Raw genomic sequence first — 25,250 nt, 5'->3', positions numbered from 1 at the left:
GGGGCTGGGCAAGGCAGGAATCGGGGGGCTGGGGGTCCCCCCATAGTCCCCTCCCCCTCCTCCAGTCCCCCCAACCCCTTACTTACTGGCACTGGAGTCCTGCTGCTGGCACGCTGCCTGCCCTTCATAGGCAGGCAATGTGCTTCAGCACCAGGGTGAGGGCCAACCACAGACACCCTCTGGCAGCCAGAACATCTCTGTGGTGGACCCAGCCTCCGGTTGCCTCAGGGCCACAGTCCCTGACTGTGCCCTGCCCTGCTGTTTTTAGCCCTGCTTTTTTTTGACCCCCTGAAGGGGTTTGAGATGCTGCAAGGGGCACGTGCGGGCTCATCTGAATGTGCCAATGGGTATGTCTAGGCTGCTGTGACAGCACTGTTGCAGTGTCATTTCTGAGATAGCTTTAAGCTAGCTAGCTCAAATACTGTCAGAATTGTAGCCACGACAGCTCAGAGCAGGCTCACCACAAAAGTATTTATGCTGCTTCTCATGTAAATGTCTCAGGTGACCATAGTGGAGACAATTAAAATGAAGCATGTGCTTTGCTTTATAAAGATGAACCAATGATTCATGGCCTTAATTCTGCAGATGTTTGAATACCCTTATTGGTAAAGAAGTACCCTCAACTCCTACTGACTCTTAGCCTCTGGTAGAGAACACTCAGTGCCTTTTGCTATGTATTAACTTATGCTGAATTTTCTATCTTTAACAACTGCTGATTTGACCTGGAAAAAAATGAAAAACTACGTCAAATGGATAATTAAAAAAATATCTCATTCTTATTTAAACTATGCTTAAGAGGCAAGTTTTATAGGGATCTTCAATGGAACCTTGCAAGACTAAGGACATAATACAAATTGGGTGATTTTCAGAGTACAGGAGGACTCATTTATAAGATGTAATTGAAACTGAAACAGACTTGTGACACTAGAATGAATAGTTTACATTCTGAAACTGCCCTTTGTGTGCAAACCCATAAATGCAAACTAATTCTTGGGGGTTAAAATTCCTTTAGCTTGCCAGATATTGCCCAAAACTTAATGGCTTTTACTCAAATTCAAACAGAAAAAGTAAACATGTTTCTCCTTTGTACTTATACCCACAAGGAAAGCATTTCATTAGCAGTGTTATCTTTTTGTTAGTTTTTAGATATGCAACCAGTAAATTGTCTTGGTAGACTGCCTTCTGAATTCTTCTGCCATTATAATGCAGTCACTCAGTGACTCAAAAATTCTGGCAGTAGACTAATTTCAATATCACAGGGATAGAACAAATTAAGTGAGGGATGTCAGGCTTTTCACTGAAATGTGTAAAATATGCATGTGCATACTGAGTGAAGGAAGTATGAAAATTTCACCTGGTCAAACTGAAATAGCACATTTTGATGTTTGCTTTCATGGTCTTCTTAACTATGTTCATGTATGACATTGAGCCAGCTTATGATAGTCAGGCCATGCAATAGACAGGCAATTGAAACATACACTGTAGGATTAAATGCTTGTCAAATGTGACTCATCCTTTTTCTTGTTTAATTTCTGTTCTCCTTGTGCATTCAGGTTTTGGGTACTGGGATTACTGCTTCTCTGTTTAATATCAGTAAAAGTCCACTTTGATCTCACCCATTTTGATACTATTATGATAGCTAATATATATTCCATTTCTATAAACATTTCTGAGACTTCTGGGAGATACTTACCAAATACTTATTCCATGTACATGATATTTAAGATGTAAATTAGACAGGTCACTAGAAGATTCCTGCTGCAAATACCATTGTGAACTCCTGCCTCCAAACTGACAGAATCAGGATTTGACAGCAGACTGCCATCTGAACTCAGTAAGCATCTGGAAATACACAGTATCTCTATCCAAAAGGAGGCAAAGCCCAGCAGAATCTCAGAGTGCTGCTTAGGCAGCCTTTTATCAATTTTATGCAGGAGCCTAAGATCATGGTCTCATAAAATAAAAATACTACCTGTTCTCTCCTTTACAATCTAGATAGTCAAAGCTGACATAGAAAGGGAGAAAGAAAATATCAATGTAATATTGAAACAGACATGGAGCTGAAGTACAGGGATTAAGTGATTTAGTTCACAAGAGGAATTGGTATCTATGGCTGATGCCAAACCCACACCTGTACCTGAAACACAAGCTGATTCATCACCAATACTCAAGTTTTTCTCAGGTATACACACCAGGAAATCCCTCTGCCTCCTTATGAAATGTTTGCCAGGTATGACTGTAGGATATGGAAGTAGAATTCGAAGCTTTGGATTCGAGAATGGTAGTTTGCTCATATTACAACATGAACTTTTTATATAGTATGTTACAGAGCCTGACAAGATAGAAAATAGGATATAGACTTTATAAAAAGGTCATACTCAAATGCAAATTGCACATTCATTTTGTATCCCTTTTCAAGACAATTCACATCTCATATAGTGACTTGATATTCATTTAAACTATTTCAGGTTGGTGAGTACGAAAATAAATGAAGAGTGAAATACAGATGTTCAAGTTTGTATGCCTCATTAATTAGGTATATAACATATTTGAATGTGCCTCTAACTGTGCAAAAAGACATTTAGCAGGAAATTTTATTTTAAAACAATATTTCCTGTTTTTAAACTTTATGTTATTCTGTTCTATTCTAGGAGCATGTAATTCAGTCATCAACAGTCTATATATTCAAATTTTTGTTCTCATTACTTCCAGTGAATGATAACTTTGGTATTCTCTCTGTTTGAATAATCCAGTTGCACTGAAGACATTATATTGCTATCTGAATCGAAATGTATTCATCTGTATTAATCCTGCCTTTTATTTGGAATGTACGCTGTGGAAAATTTTCCAGGTACATCTGGATATGGGCACAAAAAAGAAAGGGGAAAAAAGATGATGGGGAGGGAAAGCCAAACTAATCTGTCTCCAATACTCATTAATCCTTTAAATCTCAGAAACATTGGATCATTAAATTAAAAACACTTGATGAGAGTGTTCACAGTACTATATAAAGTACTAGTATTATTTTACAGTGCTTTAAGGCAAATATGCCAAATGGTCTCTTGCTCCAAGCTGACATTTAGAATCTGCATTTAAACATAATCATTATCATCTTACTACTAGTAGTATAATAATAATGGTACTTGTGACTAAACTTCAGATATTCTTGCGCTGATATATATTTGGGATCTGCTTTGAGAACATTTTTGGCTCAGAAGTTATTTCCAATGTAGATGGCCTCTGATTAAGATTACCTGAAGCAGTAGTACCTTGTTATATGAACTTTTATTTTAGATATGACACTATATAAATGGAAAATTGCTTCATTTCATCTATGACTCTTTCTGTTTGAGGCCTGTAGTAGATATCATTTCCATCAAGCAACAGGAGGCCTAAGAAAGGGTTCTGTGATCCGTGCAAAGGCCAGCCAAGATTGCTTTTGTGCATATGCTCTTACTTTCTCTCCAACTTGTGTGTATATGCTTCTCCTCTCTCCCCAACATATTCCTATTCTGTGCAAGTAAGGCATGTCATGTTGAGAGTCTGTTTATACTTTATCCCTCACAGGATGGAGGTGTTAAATGTCTCCTCAAAGAAACATCCTTGAAAACTGGGGAAAGGGAGTGTTCCCGTCTCAGCTCAAAGGCTTGCTCCCGAGCCGCCTTTGCCCAAACAGCTAACCTTGTTCACCAGGGAACCTCATGTAGACCCCAGAGGGTACCTCGATTACCTTCGGTGTGTCCCCCATACTCACCTGCCATGACTTTGGATGGTCTCTCAGTGAAGAGAGTCCCCTTTGAGGGTGCCTCCAGTGTGGTCATGCATCCTGGTGGATGTCTCCGGGGCTCCAACCTCCCCTACACCCTGGCCATACGCCAACCTTCTAGATGAGCCTCAAGATCTTTAGTGGCTATTCCCCATTGATATCTTCCTGGTACCCATGTCCTTCCTCTCTGGCAGGTGCCTTGGGCTCTGACTGGACCCAGAGGGTCTGGTGACTCACTGCCTTTGGAGATGTCCGTTCCAACGCCCAGCGCTATCTACGGGAGGTGCCACTGTTCTTCTTCATGCTCTCTCTTGGTCTCTTTCCCTCCTTTGACCAGGGTCACTGCTGGGATGGAGGGCTATGCTAATCTATGCTAGACAGGGAACTAAAATAGAACAGCCGAAAAAAGGGACACAATCAAATACCTTCACCAATGTAAAGCCCCAGGCCCTGACACAAAAAACAAAACTGATAACCCGACTACAAAAACAATGAGATGGGGAAAGACAAAACAGACAAGGGGGAATCACAGGAAACGTCCTGTACTCCCTTAGTCCCCTACCGCCCCTAAGCAAGTGCACCCTCAGGGTCGGGGTCCACACCTCCACCCCAGCCGGGGTCTCTTTCTTCCCCTCTGGGATCTACCTGTGCCCTGTGGCTGCAGCCCCTATTGCCTCTTTTAAGCACTCCTATGCCGGCTTTCCCTGTTGGCGCTTTTGATCCCCGCTGGGCTTCTCCAGCATGGGGATTCCCTGCAGCTCCTGCTGACGCCGCCACTGCTGCTGTAGCCGGCGTCCCTGCCAGTGTCTTCAATCCCCACCAGTCTTCTCCAGCACAGGGATCCTCTGCAGCTCCTGCTGCCTCCGCTGCTGCTGCTGCTGGCCTCCCTGCTGGCATCTTTAATTCCCGTTGGTCTTCCCTGGCTCAGGGATTCTTCACAGCTCCTGCAGCCGCCGCCACTGCTGACTGCAGTGGCGGGACGCTCTCCTTCCAGTGGTTCCCCGCCTGTACTCCGGCCCTCAGCGTCCCCCGCTCCTGTGCTTTCCGGGCTGATTTTTATCTTCATTGGGTGATACCTCCTTGTTGCATCACCCAGCCCCAGCTGGAGATGGGCGCAGCTGATAAACCGCTTGGGTGCTTTTCCACGGCGTGCCTCTTCGCTCCCCCAGGCCCATGCAGCAGGTATGGGTTTTTTTTTCCTTTTTCTTTGATCAGGGGTCTGCCTCTGACTAAAGCTTCCCCCTTGCCTGACCCTGTGTCCCTGTGACAGGGAGGAAGGGGAGTAAGTCATGACATCTCCTTCTGTGGCACCTTGGGTTCTGATAGATGTGCACCTCTCTGGGCTGTCATGGTACTTCATGCAAAGTACCATGAGTTAGAATGGCACTCCTGGCCCAACAGATGTTCTCTGTTGGATCAGCAGCATGGAGGATCAGCCTCCTCCCCTAGCCCTGCCCTCCCCTTGCTGAGCATGGATAGGAGGGGAAGAAGGCAGGGGAGAGAAATCCATTCTAGGGTTTGCCCAGCCTGTGCTGGAGTGGGAGAGGTGAGTGGATTGCACCCCCCCCATTCAGGGTGGGGGAGGGGCTCTAATCCACCTGCCCACCCCTCCAGCACAAGCTGGGCAAACCCCAGATGGAATTCCATTTCCCTCCCTCCACTCAACCCTGAAGATAGTGATGGGGACAAGGCTGGTGCACACTGACAGAAGTTAATGAAGGTGTTCTATTTTGGACTGCCTTCATCTGAACCTGCCTTCATCATTTGTCATGCGGTCAGGCACTTTTTAAGTGCTCTGCAGCCATGCACCTCTGTGGTGTGTGGCTGCAGAGCACTTGCAGTGGCTGATTGGGTGACAAAATGACACTTCTGTCAGTGCCCCTCAGGGCAGCAGAGTGGAGTATAAAACACACTACATGTTCAAAATGAGGCATTATACCAAGAAGCTGGAAAGATATTCTGCAAGTAATGTCTTTGTGGCTGGATCACCTTATTGCCACTTGTTACTGGGTGATAAATTGCTTGAATGTTTGGCATGTTACAATTTATTGCTCCATTAATTCATTAATTGCACGTTAAATGTAACATGAGTCAGGGGCCTCAGGAAACAGAGATGGACACTGAGATTTTTATTTTGCTTTTACAATCCCCCAGTCCTCTGCCATCCTGAGAGATCCTCAATGCAGTTAGATTCCTGTGAGAGGACAGGCTTCACAGTGATGTAGAAGCCTGCTTGTACAGTATTGGGACCTTTGTGAGAACTTGATGTCTACATTGTGTCTTCCACCTTAGACACAGAACAGTGTCAAAAACCTTGTGAGAGTTATTTTATAAAGATAATAAAATTACATTAATCATACTATCACAGACTGGTTTACTGGCAGCAGCCCTCCTTACTGTTAGTATCAAACAAGTACTTTTGCTCTTGTTCATTTTCCTTATTTTTCTGTAAAAAAAAAATTTCATAAGCATTATCTGAATATTAGCCTTGGAATTCTTACTATTATACTTCCCACTCATTGCTATGCTTTATTTTTACTATTATAAATTTAAAAACATCTTAAGTAAATTACAACTAATGTAGAAATGAAGTAATAGAATTTTAATAAAGGCAAAGATATATCTAGGTCTCTGCTACCTATAAATGGCTAATTGAATTATAATAAAATACTTACAAATGGTTATTTCTTTCATTGATTAACCATCTGATTTTAATTCCAGAACATGACTGCATAATTATTTTTTTTACCCAAGAGGTCTACTTACAGTCCTGAAAATAAAATTAAACAAAAAAATAAAATAAAATAAAAACAACAAGCAAACAAGCAGCTCACTAGCTAACTCCAAGTTGTTATGTTAACTATGATGCTGCATCATGAACAGATGGTAAGGGAAAAAAATCAGCCCATTAGCTGAAGTTATAAGAGCTTGCATTTCAGGTACTTGTCAAAATGAATATAAATAAGAGGTGAGATTACAGTGATACCTACTTTGAATTTGAACTGAGATCTGAATTGATATTGAATCTTATTTATTTATTTATTTTCTTACTTTGTTATTCCATAGCACTAAATGCATGGGAATAATATTTTATGATTTGAAGAATTAAGATTTCCAGGCTGGTTATTAGGAAGAACTTTCTCACTGTTTAGAATCTCCTGCTTTAGGGACTAAAACAGTTTATAATGTTTAGAGATTAGGATGAAACCTGTATGTATGCATGTGTAATTCCTTTTCTGTCAATATCTATCGGTTTTGATATTGACATTGATTAGTTGAGAGCATAACCTTTTCCCTGTGAAAATTGGATCATTTGAGAGTAAAGAATAAATCAAAGGAGAAAGGCTTACAAAATGTTGAGAATAAAAGGCAAAAACAGTAACAAAAATTTTAGAGGTAGCTTAATATCTTTTCTGATTTTTCCTCAACTTTAACCAGTACTAACGCTCTTTCAAAAAAATGAAAGAGAGAACATTTTTGGACTAGGAAAGATATTTTAACAAGAGAATGAAAATCATGACTGTGCTTTGGACCTATGCAGTAAATTTGCACATGGATCAACCCACAGCATATTTCCCAGATTTCATAGAAAACCCAAACTTTTGAATGTCTCTATCTTGCAATAAAATCTTATTTTTCATTTTGGAAAGGTGAAATTCTAAGCCCCTGAGCTTGCCACTCTTGATCATATTATTTATTGTCAAGCCAGATCTTCTTTGTAAGTGTTTTGGTAGGATACAGAAAGGCTGCCTTCAAAATGAGATACAAATATAAGGGCTGCAGCTTGGCAAGAATGTAAGGGCTGCGGCTTGGCAAGAAGCTTGGCCAGGCCAACCAGGCTCTGGTTTTGTGTGGCACTCACTGCCACCACATGCACCACCCTGGTGTCTTTTGATGTGGGGGTTTTTTGACCCTGGGAGTCAGCTCCCACCCTTCCCCTGCACAGCAAGGTAGCAGCATGGGAAATGCCTGTATGTGCAGCTTGTGGTGCTGCAGATGGATCTGAAACATCACATACTGCGCACCTATGGCCTGCACAAAGCTGTGATGTGATCACTACACAATTCTGTTAAGAGCTATATTATACGATTTGCATGTATATACTTGTTAGTGAACAATTATACAATTATTCTCATGTATAAGATCCTATACTGTTGGTGCCTATTCATTTTCAAAGAATTATTCATTGGTATGTGTATTTGTTAACATGATTAAGGCTTGCATACATAATCTACTCTTATATTCTTAGCAATAAATGATATTGGCAGATCACTGAGCCTCTGAATTTTATTACCTACATTTCAGTGAATTACATTATTCATTATATTGGAAGCATAAGATTAAACAAACTTAAAATAAATACATACTCCCTGTTTTAGGTTTAAACTGAATGACTAATTTACCCCTATCATTTCAGCCCTGGCATTTTTGATTTACAGAGTGAAATTTTCAGATTGATTTTCTAACAACTGTACACTGGAATGGAATGTTAAAAATTGGCCAAATTCATGTGTACCAGTTAGAAAAATGTATACCTTTGTTTGCACTGTTACTCAGAGCATGCAATGACAGTATCTGTATGCACAATTGTAAGTACACTTTAGCATGTGTATTTGCATGCCAATTTAGGTGTTTCTGCTTTTTAAAATGAAGCCTTAAAATGTAGTGGGTAAAATTTATGCCCCATTGGGTGCATTTACACATGTAATTAACACATAGCAATAAACTCCAGCATAGCTCTTTCTTGAGTCAGTCACTCCTGGGTGTAGCACCTTCACATGCACCAGGACCACAGCTATTTGAGCCAGGGTGAAGCCCCAGGTTGGCAGAGAGCCTAGGCAGTCAGCCCTGGGCTCCAGGTACCAGTATTGGTGATCAGGGTGGCTGGGGCATGAAGGTGCTATAGTCTGGGGCTAGCCTGCAGGCAGCACTTGCACTGTTGTACCTTCATGCCCCACCCAGCTCTGATCACCACCTACACATGCATTTCGGCACACTAAATGACTGTCATAGGATAGTACTTGTCCAGGACAGTACTATCTTACAGAGGAGTTAATTTCTGTGGCCTAATTCGAGCATGCATATAGATGGTGACATGTTATTGTGGAGCTAATTAGTCAGTTCCACAGTAAAGCGCATGTGTAGATACATCCCCTTCCCAATCCCAGCATGTCCAGATAAGTGTGGACAATTGTTTGTCCGGGGACAAGTAGCACTGGCACACCTTGTGCTGCTGCTACTTGTCCCCAGGGAATGCCTGTGCCTCATGCTCTCCAGCATGCAGCATGTTACCCCAGGTGGGTAGGGGAGGTTAGGTCCAGCAACTGTCCTGGTCTCAGGAGCCTTACTTGGGCTTCTAGGTGCCTCCCAGGGCTGCAGCTATGGCAAGAAGCTTGGCCAGGCCAACCAGGCTCTGGTTTTGTGTGGCACTCACTGCCACCACATGCACCACCCTGGTGTCTTTTGATGTGAGGTTTTTTTGACCCTGGGATCTCCAGAAGTCAGCTCCCACCCTTCCCCTGCACAGCAAGGTAGCAGCATGGGAAATGCCTGTATGTGCAGCTTGTGGTGCTGCAGATGGATCTGAGACATCACATACTGTGCACCTATTCTTGTCTGGACAGAGCCCTCTAGTATAAATCTGCACCCAAAAAGGAGTAAATGTGTATATAAAAGAAAAAAAAATCAAGCATAATTGATTTCTTCACTGCATAAAATATTCAAAAAATATTCATAAAATATCTCTTTTTGGATAACACTGATACCCTACAATTGACACCAATAAAGAACAGCCATCCTTTACAATCTGTTTGGATGAAGTTTAAATGCTTTATTTGTGGATTGGTATTTAGATCTGTATCCTATACAGGACCTATGGAGTTAGTAACCATTAGTAAGCACTCTGATTTTGTATAATTTTTGGCAATTATATTCTTCTATATCTTTGGAAAGGGAAAATAACTGGCTTTAAACATGCTATTGCTTATGGGACAACTGTTATGATTCACTTTAACATATCAATCTACAATTAGAGAAAGAGGTCTGTCAGAAAGATCTAGCTGTCCACTGTAGAGCATCAATTATTTGGAAACTCCCCTGTTTACCTTCCAGTTCTTAGTGCTGTTCATTCTACTGCAAAAAGGGCACAGTCTTTGCTTCCTCTTTTTCAGTAAAACACTGAGCACCTTGCAGGTGCCTATTAAATCATCCATTATTATTTTGTCTTCCTCCTCTTATTTTCCTCCTCTTGTTTGTGACCCCCTTTTTTTTTTCACTTACACTGGATTGAAATAAGTATGTTGGGCATAGCAGGACCTAATTTCTAGTTTCTAATGTACTCATAGGTTGCAGCCACAATCAGGATCAAGGCTTCTGGAAAATACTAGAATGTAAATTCAAATACAGGAAACTAAGAAAAAATATTTATATTAATTTTGTAAATGGCCCTCACTTTTCCCTAAATATGCCAAAAAAGCAAATATGACAGTAAGTAGCATAGGTCTTATTCTTAAATTTCCACATGACTTTTTTTAACTGTAATCCAAGACTATGTAAATTGCCATTTCTCCTAATGGATAGCACAAGAGTAGTTTGCTATTATTTGCTGTTAAGTTTCTATAGCTTCCCCCACCAAAAAAAAGACTGGGAAAAATTCTTATAGAATAGTATTTTGTGTGTGGATTTTAAAGCTAATAAAATGATCAAACTTATTGAGCAAAGGGAATTTAATCTGCATCTGCATCATTTTAACAACAAATAATAAAAATACATGAACCTATATTTCATGCTTCCTAGAACCCTTTCTTCTTTGATTGTTGGTGTACAGAGAAATACAGTTGCCATATAGAGGATATTATAAAATACCACTAGCATTCTTCTCAGCTGTAAACCATATTAAATCTCATATTCAATTATATGAAAAAAGATGCAGAGTTTTATTAAGAATCTCTATTGATCTAGCAATATCCAAATAGACTTCTGCACTAATTTTGAAACTAGGTGAAAGCATGAGGTCACCCAGAGAAATAGTTAAGTGTAATTTGTTTCTAGAGCTTGCCTTATGATTTGTAAGATTTGTGTTAAAGGAGGGATTAGGCTATGAATGGCCTTCCTCTCCAGATGTTGTTGTTGGAAGCTCTGCTTGAGTATCCCCAAAAAGAAGTGCGGAGGATAAGGACACCTGTTAGATTTGATTCACTCCTAAACAAACAGGGCTTACTATGCTTAATTATACATAATATCTGTAACCCATGACCAACAAGCAGCATTTCCATCACTGTCCAGTCTTAGAGTTACTATTTGGATATTCAACTTTACTTCCTCTGACATGAAGGAATGGACGAATTGTTTTGCCATAACAGATCACCATCCATCTAGTCCATTCGCAAGTCTCTGACAGTAGCTAGTATCAAATGTAATGGAGAACTGTGAAATAATTTGCGGTTAGAATTATCATTGTGCTAAACATTTGGTATCTGATTTATAAGATGAATCATGTAGGGCATGATTTTTAATTTTCTTTATTTAACTTCTTTTAGATTAACTTTAGGTATATTCATTATCCATATAAATATTATGGGGTGGATTCTGTTCTACTTAATATGTATGTAAGTAGACTTAGGGTGCAGACAGAAGTTCAGCTCCGTACTGTAACTGAGAACCCTTTGAAGGAAGACTTCTGAGTTACAATGAACCCCCAGACCAAACAGAAGTTCACTATTGGTTCCAGGGGGAAGGGAGCTATGCAGCCCCCAGCAATGGTCCCTCCTCTGTCCCAGTCTGTCCCTGTTTTCAGAATGGGAGGAGGGAAAGGGAGCAGATGAAGCTCATTCTTTGGGTTCCCCAGTCAGCACTAAAGGGTAAGGTGGGGAAATTGGAACCCCTTACCCCTTCCTTGGGGGAGGGGCTCCAATACATAAGCCCCACCTTCAGGAAGGCGCTGAAAAAAACCCAAACTAAACTCCCTCTGCTCCCTTTCCCCCATCCCATTCTGAAACAGCTCAGAGGCTGGCAGGCAGCACAGAAAGAAGTTACAGAAGATGCTATGCTTTGAAATGTCTTCATCTGACCCCTCATGCAATGGCAGTTCAGATTTTCACATGGTCGGCCATTTTTGAAGTAGTCTAGTCATGCACTTGTGTTTGGTCACAGCTACAGACTGTTTTCTGTGGTCAGGTTGGGTGAATATTGTCACTTCTTTCTGCACCCTGAGTTACTAAATGTGATCCTATTTCACCCTGCTTAAATTTATGAAAAGTGATTAATATATCTACTTTTGTAGCTACACCTTCCCTTAATACTGAATCACAGAAAAGAGGGGAAGAGAAGGAGATTCCACTCACCTCTTGTATTAACAGTTTTTCAGAGACTCAAACAGGGTAGAATAGAATTGCATTTAAGTGTGCAATTTATATACCTAATAAGTATAACAAAACCTGGCTTCAAATTCAAATCTTATTCAAGTCTTCACCTCAACACTAGCTTGTAGGAAAGTGTTTCCTAAAATATTGTTCAATATGTATTGTATAAAAAGTATTTCGTATTATTTGTTTCATTTTCTACCCTTTCAATGGATAATTTCTGAGGCTTTGGCACATATTCATTTGACGACACAATAGGATCCGATTCCCGGTGCTGACAATTGTACTTTATGCCACGATACGTGTTCATTTGAGACACCAGTCATTCAGCCATAAAAAAATTTCTTCATTATTTTTAACAGGAGGAACATTTTTTATGTTATATGTAGACCATTCTATGGCCATTCTATGGCGCCTCAGTTGGCTTCAAATGTAGCACCCTTCACACTCTATTCTGCAATTACCACATTACTTATATAAGTTTAATGTGTAAAGGGGGCTGAGACAAAATCAACAGAATTATCTGGTTCTTCTTTCTTGTACCATTCATTATTTCATCAGTTGGCACATCTACATGAGACACTAACTGTGCAGTAGCTTAATAACACTACGCAGTAGTGTGTGACAGCACAGTCAATGCTAATAAGCTACTGCACAGTATTATTAGGCTTTTGCTCAATAGTGTCACTAAAACAGCATTCACCAGCACTACTGCATGGTACCTCTGGTTACTGTACATTTGTTTAGTACTTGGTTATATAAGTGCTAAATTAAATACGCAGTAACCACTCAAAATTAATGAACATGTAAATGTACCCAGTGTGTTCTAATGGTTGGGCACTGCAGTTTCTTTGACTTCTTCCTTCTCAATTTATGTCTTTTTATGATTTTTCTAAAGTGCAAAGTAAACTAAAATCTCCATCAAAGGATATTCAGCTTATGATTTTCAGTTGGTTTAGCAATCTGTATACAGCTAGCTGGATACTCTACAATTCAGTCAATTCTGCCAAGTCTTGTTCTGTTGTTAGATTATTATTTAATCAATGACAAAAAGTACTAGAAAATTAGTTGTATGGGTCAATAGATATAAATCTAGATCTCATTTAGTGATGTTGCCTTTATAGAGTAGAATATTTTATTTTGAACATTTAGTATCATATTTAGTATTGAAATGTGTGTAAATCAGACTCAGGCAGTTCTGTGGTGGTTATGGCTCAAACGGGACTTATTTGCCTCTTAACTATATTGGTTTCATACTGAAATAATCCTATTCACTTTGAGTTACTCTTGATTAATATAGGTGTCAGTGATATCACAGTGAGTTTTCATTAATTTGAGGCTGCTCTCCAACAATTATTAATTACCTATTTGAAGATAGCCTGAACATGATAAAATATCAGTTTTTGATCCAGACATTTCACTGTCAGTGCATTGTTGCACAGATCTTAGTGATTTTCCTGGGTCATACCTCTTTCACATTAGCCTAATGCACAATTAGGCATTAAGGTTTGTCTACATGTGCATAGACTAAGACGCATTAATGCAGGTGTGTGGACTGATTTAGGATTAAAGTTAATCCCAAATCCTTGGGATAATGTGCATTAGTACGTTTACACATTCACTAATGCAGCTTAGCTATTCATGCATAAATCTGATACCTGCTTCATGCAGGTATCAAATTTAGGCTTGAATAGCCTAAAATCACCAATTTAAATGCTCATTAAGGCATGCACATATAAATGCACACCCTTAATGCACCTTAAATTGGGCTAATGTGCATTAAGTGTACATGTGTAAACATGCCCATTAATTGCATGTGTAGATGCACCCCGTTACAACTTAAGCTATAAAAGTTCAGAAATCTAAAGTTAAGGACTGTTTGAAGGACTGTTGGCAGCTGAAATTATTTGTTATATGATAAAGCTAGCATTTTATTTTAAAAAATAATTCATAAAAAATAACCAATGGAAGAAATGGTCTCTATGGGTGTGTGTAGATGAAACAGGGGCCCTAAATTGAAACCGTGGGTTTTTAAAACCACCACTTCAGTTTAGGGCTGATTAAACCCCGTGTCATGCACACACTTGACTTACCTGCCTCTCCAGCAGTGGGAGGGGAGGGTGAGCTGCCGGTGGGTGGAGTGATCCCTGGGCTGCGGGGGAGGAGGGGGAGGATGGTGCTTCCCGCAGTAGCAGCAGCAGCAGCCTTCCCCCAAGGGGCACCCACCCTCAGGCACCCATCTCAAAATGTTCGGGGGGGCACTGCAGCCACAGAGGGAAGCAACGGGTCCCTGTGCAGTTCAGGCAGTCAGGCAGGCTCAGGGGGGGAGGAAGCGGAGAGAGATCAGGCTCGCTGCTTTTCTTTGGCAGAGCCTGTGGCAGAATGCCACCTCTGTCTCTCTCCAAAAAATCTCTGCTCTGTGACAGTTTGGTTAACATGGGCTCTGCAGAGGGGAGACATCCCATCTTTTTAGATAACCTGAGTTGGATACATTCCTGAGGGAGAGGGAAACCTGCTTCCTCTGCCTATGTGACTGGCATCACATACCTGGGTAGGGGGCTTAGGTTTCCTATTGTCCTAAGCAATGCCAGTCTACCCAGCCACCAGTGATGCATTTCAAATTGGTTGGCTGACAGCCAACAGAAGCTGGCCTCCATTGGACAAGGTAAATGAGTTCATAAGGTCTATATAAGTTAAGGACTGCCCAGGAGGAGGGGCAGTAGCCATGATGAAAACTCAGAGGGAGAAAAGAGCTGGACCATCTGAAATTTGCTCTCTCTCTTGAAACTCATGATCAATCAATTGCCTGCCTCCAGAGGGAATCTCCACCTGCCTCTGGATGATACTTGTGAGAAAGCTACCTGAGATCTAACTAGATGTATAGCTTGCAGTAACTCAGATACGTGATCAAAGGCTACCCAGCCATGCCAGTTTGCTCTGTGGGATTGATCTGATATTTCTGTATCCTGTACCCTATTCCAAATCTACTTCTTGTAACCAATAAAGTTCTCCTTTGTACCTAGCATGGGAGGCTTATTTGAAGTGGATCTAGCTTATGTCTTGGGGTCCCCTTGGTTTGGCTTACTAAGGGAGACCACAATTTGTACTTCAGACTAAGGGAAGCACCCCAAGTTCTTGAAGTGGGTCAAGTACCTCAAGGGCTCAGAGGAGTTTTAGTTTGCTGCACCCCAAGTCATTTAAGGTGCATTATGCCGCCGGATTTTCTACAGCAGCTGGAATTAATGCACAATATGCTACCAGGGCATGCAAATACCAACACCATTAAAGAGGTAAAAAAGCATTTAGTCCACTTTAAAGTGTCATGCACACATGCCCTTCATTTCATTCATTTCATCTACACACAGCCTATATCTTCATTAATACTGAAGGGTCAGCAAAATTCCAGTAGTATTATTAACACTAATATTATATTGCTGTATGAGTTTCAAAGACCCACAAGTAAGGCAAATAGAACTTACATTTCTTGGAACTCATCTCCTAATTTTACAGCCATACCCCTCTAATTCTACTGGAAAAAGAATCTCATTAATATCAGTGGGAATTCTAGCCAAAGACTGAGAATATGACCTTGGTACTCTCTTTGTCCTTCAAATAGAACTCTGATTCCCATCAGTAGATCCCACATGCAGAGCTAGAATGTGAAGGGTTTTATTGCTCAAGAAAATATACCCACTGTATACTGCAGATGTTATTCATGAAGGTAACCACCACTTACTGGTCCTCAACAGAAATGGACATAGCAATACATATCTCATATCTACTATATTTCAGTATACATGACATCATAGAGAATAGTTACACTTTAAGACAAAAACTCTGGTAATTCTAGAGATGCACAAAAATAAATTTACTATGTATAAAAAATGTACTTACCAAGCCTAAAAAATAGGATTGTTTCATTAACAAGTACTGTGACAATCATGGGACTACTTCTTGTTTAAATGTGGTATAAAGTATATCCATTTGGGAAATGAAACTGTGTCTCAGAATGGTTAGGTGCTGACATGGCTATGCACTTTCTTATTATCTCACCATAGGCCTTTAGTTAGTCAGACTCAGCACCCAATATCTGTACAGAAAGAATGAGGTGACTTTCAGTTCTCAGGCAGAGTTTGAAAAGCTGTCACTTAAAAAGAAAGAAAATTATTTTACCTGTAACCTAAACAAATGTGATGTGGAGTCTTTCAGTCACCATGTAATATGGAGCTCCTGATGCCATTTTCACAAAGTGACTTCTCAGAGCAGTGCCACACATTACAAAATAAACCTTTTTAAGATATAAGTAGAACGCATCATTTCAGCTGACATAATGCATCATAGCATCTAATTTAATTCTTTAGAACTTATACAAAGTAATTGCAATGCATCCAGATAGCAAACCTTCTTATTAATAAATAGCCCTGGCAGACAGAAGGAAGGGTTTAGTGTAAATGCTGAATTGTTTGGGAATAAAAACAGTAGTGGCCTGCCACCAAGTTCAGTCATGTCAAATATATAGTCTTCTGCAGCGTGATGTGACATTAACTTTAGGAGCTAGTCTGAATTAACTGACATTTGAAATAAAAAACAGTTGCTCTTTGTTATCTTAGCTGCTATGACTCCATAATACTGACATAATGGGGATAGTCCAACTAAGGAAGGAACTTATGTATTGTAGAGGGTAGGAAAATTCAGACTATAGTTCTTTCTTTAGAAACAGGTGTGTTATATCACATTGCTTTCAACTGAGTGCCTCATACTCAGCTTTATGCTATTATCTGATAGTGTGGGAAAGCTATTTCCTGCACATCCTTCCGTATGTGAAATACTTTCTACTTGTTACTTGTGCTCCTGATATAATGACTATTATCAGCATACCATCTATTGATATCCTTTAAACACAGATATCAAGATGTTGGCAAAGACTGTGAGATGTTCTCAGCCATGATGATTCAATGAAATGGAAAGAAAAGCCTGATTTGCTTCCTAGCACACCAAATGCTTAGCTATCTAATACAAGTCCCAGCCAGGCTGTTCTGTGATTACTTATAAATTTAAAGCGTCCCTCTGGAGAAAAAAGTCACTTTGTCAAAATGACAACTGGCTGGTGCATACACATTCTTCCACTCTCATTTCCTTGCTGTGTTGGTTCAGTTTACTAATCAAAATAAGTTTGGTTACTGGCTCTCCACACTGTAGCTTCCACCTAATTTGTATAAATCTACTTGTATTTTTTCTGCTCCAGACAGCAGGAATAACAGTTCCAAGCTCTGCAGTTATATTATTTACAGCATGATTTCCTGAGGTGTCCCATAACCTTCATTTTAAACAAGGTATAATATTCGCTCCTAGTTTCTAAAGCTGGTTACCAATTTTTTAGATAAAATGATTTTAAAAAATTACATTTCAATGGAAAAGAAACTTTTTTTTGAGGTGGGGAAAACACTTTTGCCATGAATATGTAATTACATGAAAGGCAAGATAGGGTGAGTGATCCCAACAACTGGCTTATTAGAATAGTCACTTGGAATGTTAGTTTCCCAGGCTGCAGTCGCTGATCTGCCTGACTTTTCAATAGAGATATGGACCTGCATTTTCCACATCCCAGGTGAGTTTCCCCAATACACAAATTAGGTTGCTCTTTCGTGAAATGTTTTTAAAGGCCTTGACTTTTTTGTTCCTGTGAGAAATAAATGAAAAGTTCAGATCTCTTCAGGGTTTTTTTTCCTCCCTCCCCAAATAGAACACTAGTTTTCAGGTCTGCACTTCCACTTATCTACCTGTTAATGGCTGCCAAAAAGAGAATGAAATTTGTACTTTACACAGTGCTTAGACTGCCACATCATAGGAAAAGGGAGAAAAAATTATTGGGGTGGGGCTTATAAGTCTGTGGGGGAAGGGACAGGGGGAGGGGGAAGGCCCGTGGCAGATCAAGGCCCTAGCAGTGAGGGAGGGAGCAGGGCGCAAGCAGGAACCACTCACCCAAGGCCCTGCCTGTGTCCCGCTCCTTCCCTCACCACTGGAGCCTTGATTTGCACCCCCCATGGCAGTAAGGGAGGGAGTGGGGCTGGGGCAGGTGCAGGTGCAGGCCCTGTACAGCTGGGCAAGGCATGGGGTGGAGACATGAGCAGCTTGTCCAGGAGGTGCCCAGCATGAGGAAAGGGGGCAGCTCCTGCCACTGCATATACCCTGGGAGGGCATGTTGGCATGCACCTGGGATCTGTGTATGGGGCGAGGGCAGGCTGTGAGTTGGGGCTGGCATCTTCCTGGTGGGAGGGTTGGGCCATTCTGCACTTGAAGCAGGTGGAAGCAGTGCTGGGAGTGGGGGTTGGGATGCTGTAGTGAATTTTGGACTGGCTGCAGCCCCCCGTAACCTCCCCTCCCAGTGACACCTCCACCTACCCTAAGTGCAGCCCAGCCCAGCCCAGCCCAGCCTCAACAACTGGAAAGAGTCCAGCCCAGCCCTGGCTCCATCCCAGCGGCAGCCTGCCCTGCCCCATGCAGATCCAAGGGCGCACATTTACCCTGTGCCTCCCAGGTTGCACATAGCAGCAGGAACTGTGGCCACTGGATGAGCTGCTCGCAGATCAGTCCCATGCCCTGCCCTAGTTGTGCAGAGCCTGCCCCAGCTTCAGTCCCACTCCCTCCATCACAGATGTACGCGTGCCCCTCCCCATCTCTGCTGCAGCCACTGGAAGCCTGCGGCTGGGCTGCCTTGCAGCCCTACTGCTGTCTCACATGGGGGGGGGGGGCTAAGCTCCATTAGCTCTCCCTTTCTGCCACCTATGCTGCCACCCTCCTGAGAATCATAGTGAACCTGCACTTTTTAGACTACAATTAGTGGACAAAGTGTTTCCTTATTTAACAAAGGCATTTTTCTAAAAAATAATTATAGACTGAATTATCCCTAGCTTTGAAGTCTTAATTGTGTCCTGTGTAAGGGAATCTTTCCACAATAGCTGGTGCGTACCTGGGTGGGAAGCTGGGCGGCACAAACCTTGTGAGTTCAGGTATGAATTGAGGCTTGAGACTGACAATGGAACTAGCCAGTCCAAATGGAGTGGATAGGAAAAGGCAATCTAGCCTCTTATGTTGTTTTGTCTTTTATTGTGAGCATTGCACAGCAGTCTCCTCCAAACTCAGAATGACCCTTAAAATAGTGTGATGCTTCAGAGCAGATTGAGTCATAATCTCTTTGGCTTCCTCTATGTGATAGAGTACAGAAGTTTTGACTTTTGGCTGAAGTAGATATGGGAAACAGGTGTAGGACCTGTATCTGTTACCAAAATATGTTTGGGGGGGGATTTATGCACACTAATTTTTCATAAATTCTATTATTTGTTCTATGAAGTGTTCATTATAAAGCTTGGGGAACATGTTATGGCTGTTTCTCTATATAGCCTCAAACCATGGGACCCTGCTACAACCTAAAAAATCGAGAGGTTTACTTATGTAATTACATTTTATTGTGCTATTATCAATTTATTTGTTTGTTTTTAAAAATTATACATCACAACAGAACAGATACATTTCTTTGAATGACTCCTTTACATTCAGATAAACAAAATGTAGCACCATCTGTGATCTCAAATTTGGTTATTCCAAGGCATAATACATTCCAAAGAAAATAAATTAATAAATCATATAGGAGCAAATTCAACTTTGGCAGTCAGTCACCTTTGGCAGTAGGTCCTGTGTTGTTCTAAAGTTCAAGGATGAATGTGGACTCCTGCATTAAGTAGAGATGCCATCCAGAAGGTTCTTCCTCCAAGGATGGGGCATGAATTCAGAGAATTTTCTTTTAGCTGGTTCTGTTACCCCATCTTTTCCCAATGACATAGTGGTCCAAATAAAGCACAAGAAGAGGTGCATTATTTTGGGTGGAATATCCTTTATATATATACTTTAGGGATATGCATCCCTTCCTAGTATGGATGTAGCCATTGCTTGGCTTGACCACATAAGCTAAATGATGTGTGGAAAATTTTTGTCATAGAAAAGAAAAGCTTCCCTATGCTTACCTCATAAATAATTCAAAGTCACCTATTTAAAAGAATTTTTATTCACCAAAGAGGAATCAAGATGTGCTGAAAAATTTTAAAATTCATAATTATTGAGTGAAAATATATGCAATGAGCAATTATATCACATTTTGTGTAAGAACAGCTATTTGTACAGAACAGTGTGCATGTCACACTGTTTTCACCTATATCGCTAAAGTGTATGTATGTTTCTGAGGTCATCATCTAATCAGGGTTTGAATTACACTTTAACTCTTGGGGGGAGGGGCTGCAAAAAAAATCGGACTACCCATCATGATGCCCTAATAAAATTGGAGAATGCTCAGGTTATGATTTTCAAATCTTACAGGGGACTCTTATCTCCCCAAGCTCCCCATAATTCAAAGCCTCCATCTAACGTAGTTTGTGGAGGGTTTATTCCATAAATGGCAGTAATGCTTTGGGTCTATAGTTTTGGGTCTCACTCTGTTTGGATTTGAGGCACCCCTTCATAACCTTTGTGAACTGAGTGGCACCCAATTAAAAAAAAACAATTTTATATTTCCCTGTACTTACCTCCTTGCAGAGGGGTCAGGCAGTGGGATGGGGGATTGACCAAAGAGGGATAAGCCTCAGTCTGCACTTGTCTGTTAGCTTGTATGCTTATCTCCTCACACCTTTTTGCACCCTTTAAAGGATCTAGCAACCCCCAGGGTGGCACCTTGGTTAACAATCACTGATCTATAGAGATACCATTTGCATCCCAGTGATGACAATTAAGACAGATAGAACTGAAAAATTTATTCTGCACCTCTAGGTGGTGGTAGAGGAAGCAAAAATGAATGTGGTGCTGATTTTTCAAATGACTACAGCTAAGATAAAGCACACATTCATATCAAGTCAAACCAATTTTTTTTTTCTTGTAGGAGATCAAAGGTGACCTTTATCATTATATGACTAGTGGTTTTGATTACTGTATGAAAAATAAGAATGATTTTATGCAGTGAAATGTTGCCAAAATGAAAATAAAGCTGCACAGAAATTTGAAATTAGTTGAAGGTACTGAATCTTTGGGGACACTATAATGATAGCATTTAATCAAATAAGTTTTCATGGGACTTAAAACCAGCTTAGAGACAAAACCTTTAGGGGCACCATACTGGTAGCATCTCATCAAGTATGTTGATTCTTCAGGACATCAAAAATTAAAATCAGGTGTTCAGTACATTGAGAAAGTTTCTAGAAAATGACTGGTTCAGCTTGAGCTGAGTACTAAATCCCACAGTGGCAATAATCCAATGATATTAGTGCAGAATACAAGAAATGAAACAAAACCACTCACTCCAGGGCAATGAGATGGAAGGAGAACAAAGAGATGAGAAAACATTCATAATAATGTCATGTTTTGCATTTTAAGGCACAGCTTTGAGTGCTGGGCTATGCAAAACAATATCATTCCGAATAGAGTCGCAAGAGGCATAATACCCTCCAGAACTCCTAAGAAGAGCTGCCGTGCAACCATTCAGAATCGTGCCATACACATTTTCCTTCACAGCTAAAGTTCTCTACACTCTGATTTCTACTTTGACCAAAACGTCTCCCAAGTTAGAAGCTCTTTTGGTCATTAAGGTGAATGCTCCAAAGTAACAGCAACCTCACAATTATGCTGGGGCAACTGAGGTTCATTGTTTCTTCTTTGCTTGGTAGATACTTCTAAAATTGTTTCCTTCCAGAGCATAAAGAGGTAGTTTATTAATACATAAGAAAGTGCTGTTTGCTTCCAAGGAAATGACCCTACAATAAAATTAAACATCACAAAAATTCAGCTTACCTTGATACATTTTATAAGCATCTCATTGTTAAGCATAGCAACATCATGATATATATGAGCTAAGCCTTCTGGGAGTACTGTATTACATATGATACAGTGCTTTGTGCAATGAAGCTGCATAATGAAGCAACTAGAAACATAGTAGTCATCAGTCCAGATAATGCTGATAATGAAGGGTTGTATGCAGTACAAGGTTTATTAAATGCAGATGGAACTAAGGAATACAGAGATTTGTTTTTTACTTGGTTATTAAAGTTCATATTTATACTTGAGGGTAGTGGGAAAAGGAAATCAGTTTTAGAGAATGTAGTCTGAAAGTTTACATATGTTTCTTCTAAATTTTCCAGGGCATACTATAACACGTGGGATACTGGTTCCACTGAAAAAAAAGGTGATAAAGCCACTATTTCATATGTGCTTTGTAATAAATTTCAATTATTTATAGAAATATGTATCATAAATATTTAAAAACTTAAGAAATGGAAGCAAGGACCCATTTTGAAACACACTTTCAGCTTAAGAATATATACTTTTCTAGACCTCAGTTGAGAAAAGCCCTCCTACAAGTATATGTTTACATCTTGTAGACGTCACAAAGTCAAGTTAACTACTACAAAATTAGGCATGTGCTTAAGTGGGAATTCCTTCCTTGGTTAAAACCATGTATAAGTCAGTAGGGCTTCCTTTATGTACAGTTACACAAGCCAAAAAAAAGGCAATTTTAGCCAATTAGCCCAGCGACCGCAAAAGTCACTGGGCTAATAATAAATACATATGCATCTTTTAGGTATAAAGACCACAAATTTGATTCATTAAGTCAGAATAAACTGAAATATCCAGGCAGATTTCAGTGCAGAGACTTCAAAAAAGGCAAGTCTTTTTGAAAAGATTAAAATCTTTTTAAACAAAATAAAACATTACATTTGCTAAAATGTAGGAAGACAAAAGAATAATGCCAAAGGAATGAAAAGGAGTGGTGACTGAAATGTTCTCTTGGACAAAATGTGGTCTCTCTGGGTTACAGTGCTTAGGCCAGAGATAGATGAAAAAAAATTGTTGCCGAGGCTACTTCCATGGGCAGTCAATTTACTTTGAAAAGTTGAATGCGTTAGTTTGTCAAATGAGACAAAGGTATAAAGCTCCTATCAGGTGAGTAAAATGAGTTTTCACAGAAACTGAAAAACATCACAAACCCCATTACTTTCTGCTCCAAGTTCAAGGTGCACTTCTTCATTCTGCCTTTTCCAATGCAAATGCACACATCAGAATACACTTTTAAAACAGACAAAAAAACCAAAACAAAACAAAAATAACCCTCTATGAAAACAAGGTAGGGTATCCAACACTCAAATCTGTCCTTTGGAAGAAGGTAAGATAAACCAATTGCATGAGATAGATGCTAGTACCATTACTTAATGCACTACTGTTCATAGACAATGGAGTTGGAGGGATAGACGAGCCTGAACAGAACAGGTAAACATGAGGGTAGATTGTACCTAGTTATACATGGGCATGGAGGAAGACTAAATGGGCACAGAAAGCTTTCCCATTTTGAGAAACCCTTGAGCGGGAGCAAGGGGTAACCACAAGTCATACTCTTTCTTGAGCAACAACAGTTCTCATAAAGGGCTCTGCAAGTGCTAAATGACCAGTACTACCACAGCTCTTTCCCATTTCCCATCAGACAGTTCAGTGGGATCTATAGTGATCACTGGGTTCAATAAGCATGCATACAGTGAATGAAAAGAACTAATAACAATGACCTTTATTAGTGTAGGCAACCTGTGAAGACCCTTTTCCTGGCTCTAACTAAATAGCTTAACTGAGGGACTACTACCCAATTCCCAAGCTGTCTAGTATGGGAGCATCTCCAAACTGAAAGCTCTATTACCACAGCATCTGTGATGAGGAGGAGGGTGTGCCAAATTCTGGGAAAGGGTATTGCATACAGCAATCTCGATTCTTGTGTGTTCTGTGAATGACTCCAGAAACATCCACTGCAGTGGTAAATCTCAGCACTAGCCAATTTCTTTCTTGGCCTTAGCCTGAGAGAGACATTGTACCAAGTTCTGCTTTGTTGGTTCCATTTATGGCACAGTCTCTAGCCAAAAAACTTCAGAATATTTTCTAAAAACTTCAGAATATTTTTAAACTCTATTTCAACTCCTCTGGAAGCCTCCCAATTGCACATATAGTCCTCTTTAAGTGTTTCATGGCATTTATTTATAGTGCATGGAGTTTTCTTCTGGCCACCCGCAAAACATATGTTGCAGAACAAATGTTAGGAAAATATGTTCCAAAGGCCATGGCTCCCACAGGGATGTGCCTCAAATCAATCATGAAAGAATTGTGGTTTTCACTTGACATTATCTGTATTATGCTACTATACTTGTGAATCCAGCTGCTCTTGACCTGCCACAAAGTCCATCTTTACATACCTCCAGAACAACTGATTGAAAATTCCTTTTGATCCTGGCCACAGATACAGAGAATTGGAGAGATTTTCCAAAGTGGAAAGGCAAGCTAGGGAATTTTCCAAGGTAGTACTGGTATTATCACTAACTCCATAAAAATAGTAATATTTGTGTCTTAGAAAAATATCCCCTAAATATCCCCCTGTTGTCATGCATTCCATCGTCTAAACATTCTGTACTTTTTGCCTGAGTCGTGTCCTGGAAAAGACCATCAAGTTTACACCATTTGAATTTCCACCTGCAATTGTTTGTTACTTTATTTTTAAATATAAACTTTTGATTTTAAAGGGAAATACGTGGCAAAACACACATACCAATTAATCTTATGCCATTAAAGAAATTTGTTTATCAAACTTTCTGTTAGCTTAATCAATATTTGATTATACAAAAAAGACTCCTTCTTAGTCACTTGGTTTTGCAGCTTTATGATACTTAGAAATGTGTTTTTACATTTGGAAGACTAATTTCTTGGCATACAAAACTCATTTACTTACCAAATTAATAAGTGAGAGCCCTTTCTTATGGAAAACAAGTAGAGGGAAAGATTAATAAGTCTTATCTATGGTGGAAAATACAGAAGAAAATGTAATAAATCAGTTACATGCTACAGGGCTGTTGAACGATTTAAATGTGTTTAAATAAAAGAAAAACAAGGGAGCTTGGTTTTGCTACAATGAATACTGCAGAGACATCCTCTGAAACATATTCCAGCTTTTAGAATCTGTAAAGAAAACAGGATAATCTATATTTTAAGGGGAATTGATGATGGCCTCTATGATTTTATTATAAAGGGTCCACATGTTGTTTTGTTAAAGAAGC

This window comes from Gavialis gangeticus, unplaced genomic scaffold (assembly GCF_001723915.1).
Source record: "Gavialis gangeticus isolate Ggan-Ray unplaced genomic scaffold, GavGan_comp1, whole genome shotgun sequence".
In the NCBI taxonomy this organism is placed as follows: domain Eukaryota; kingdom Metazoa; phylum Chordata; order Crocodylia; family Gavialidae; genus Gavialis; species Gavialis gangeticus.
The sequence above is the reverse complement of the archived record's forward strand: the minus strand, read 5'-3'. Positions refer to the sequence as shown.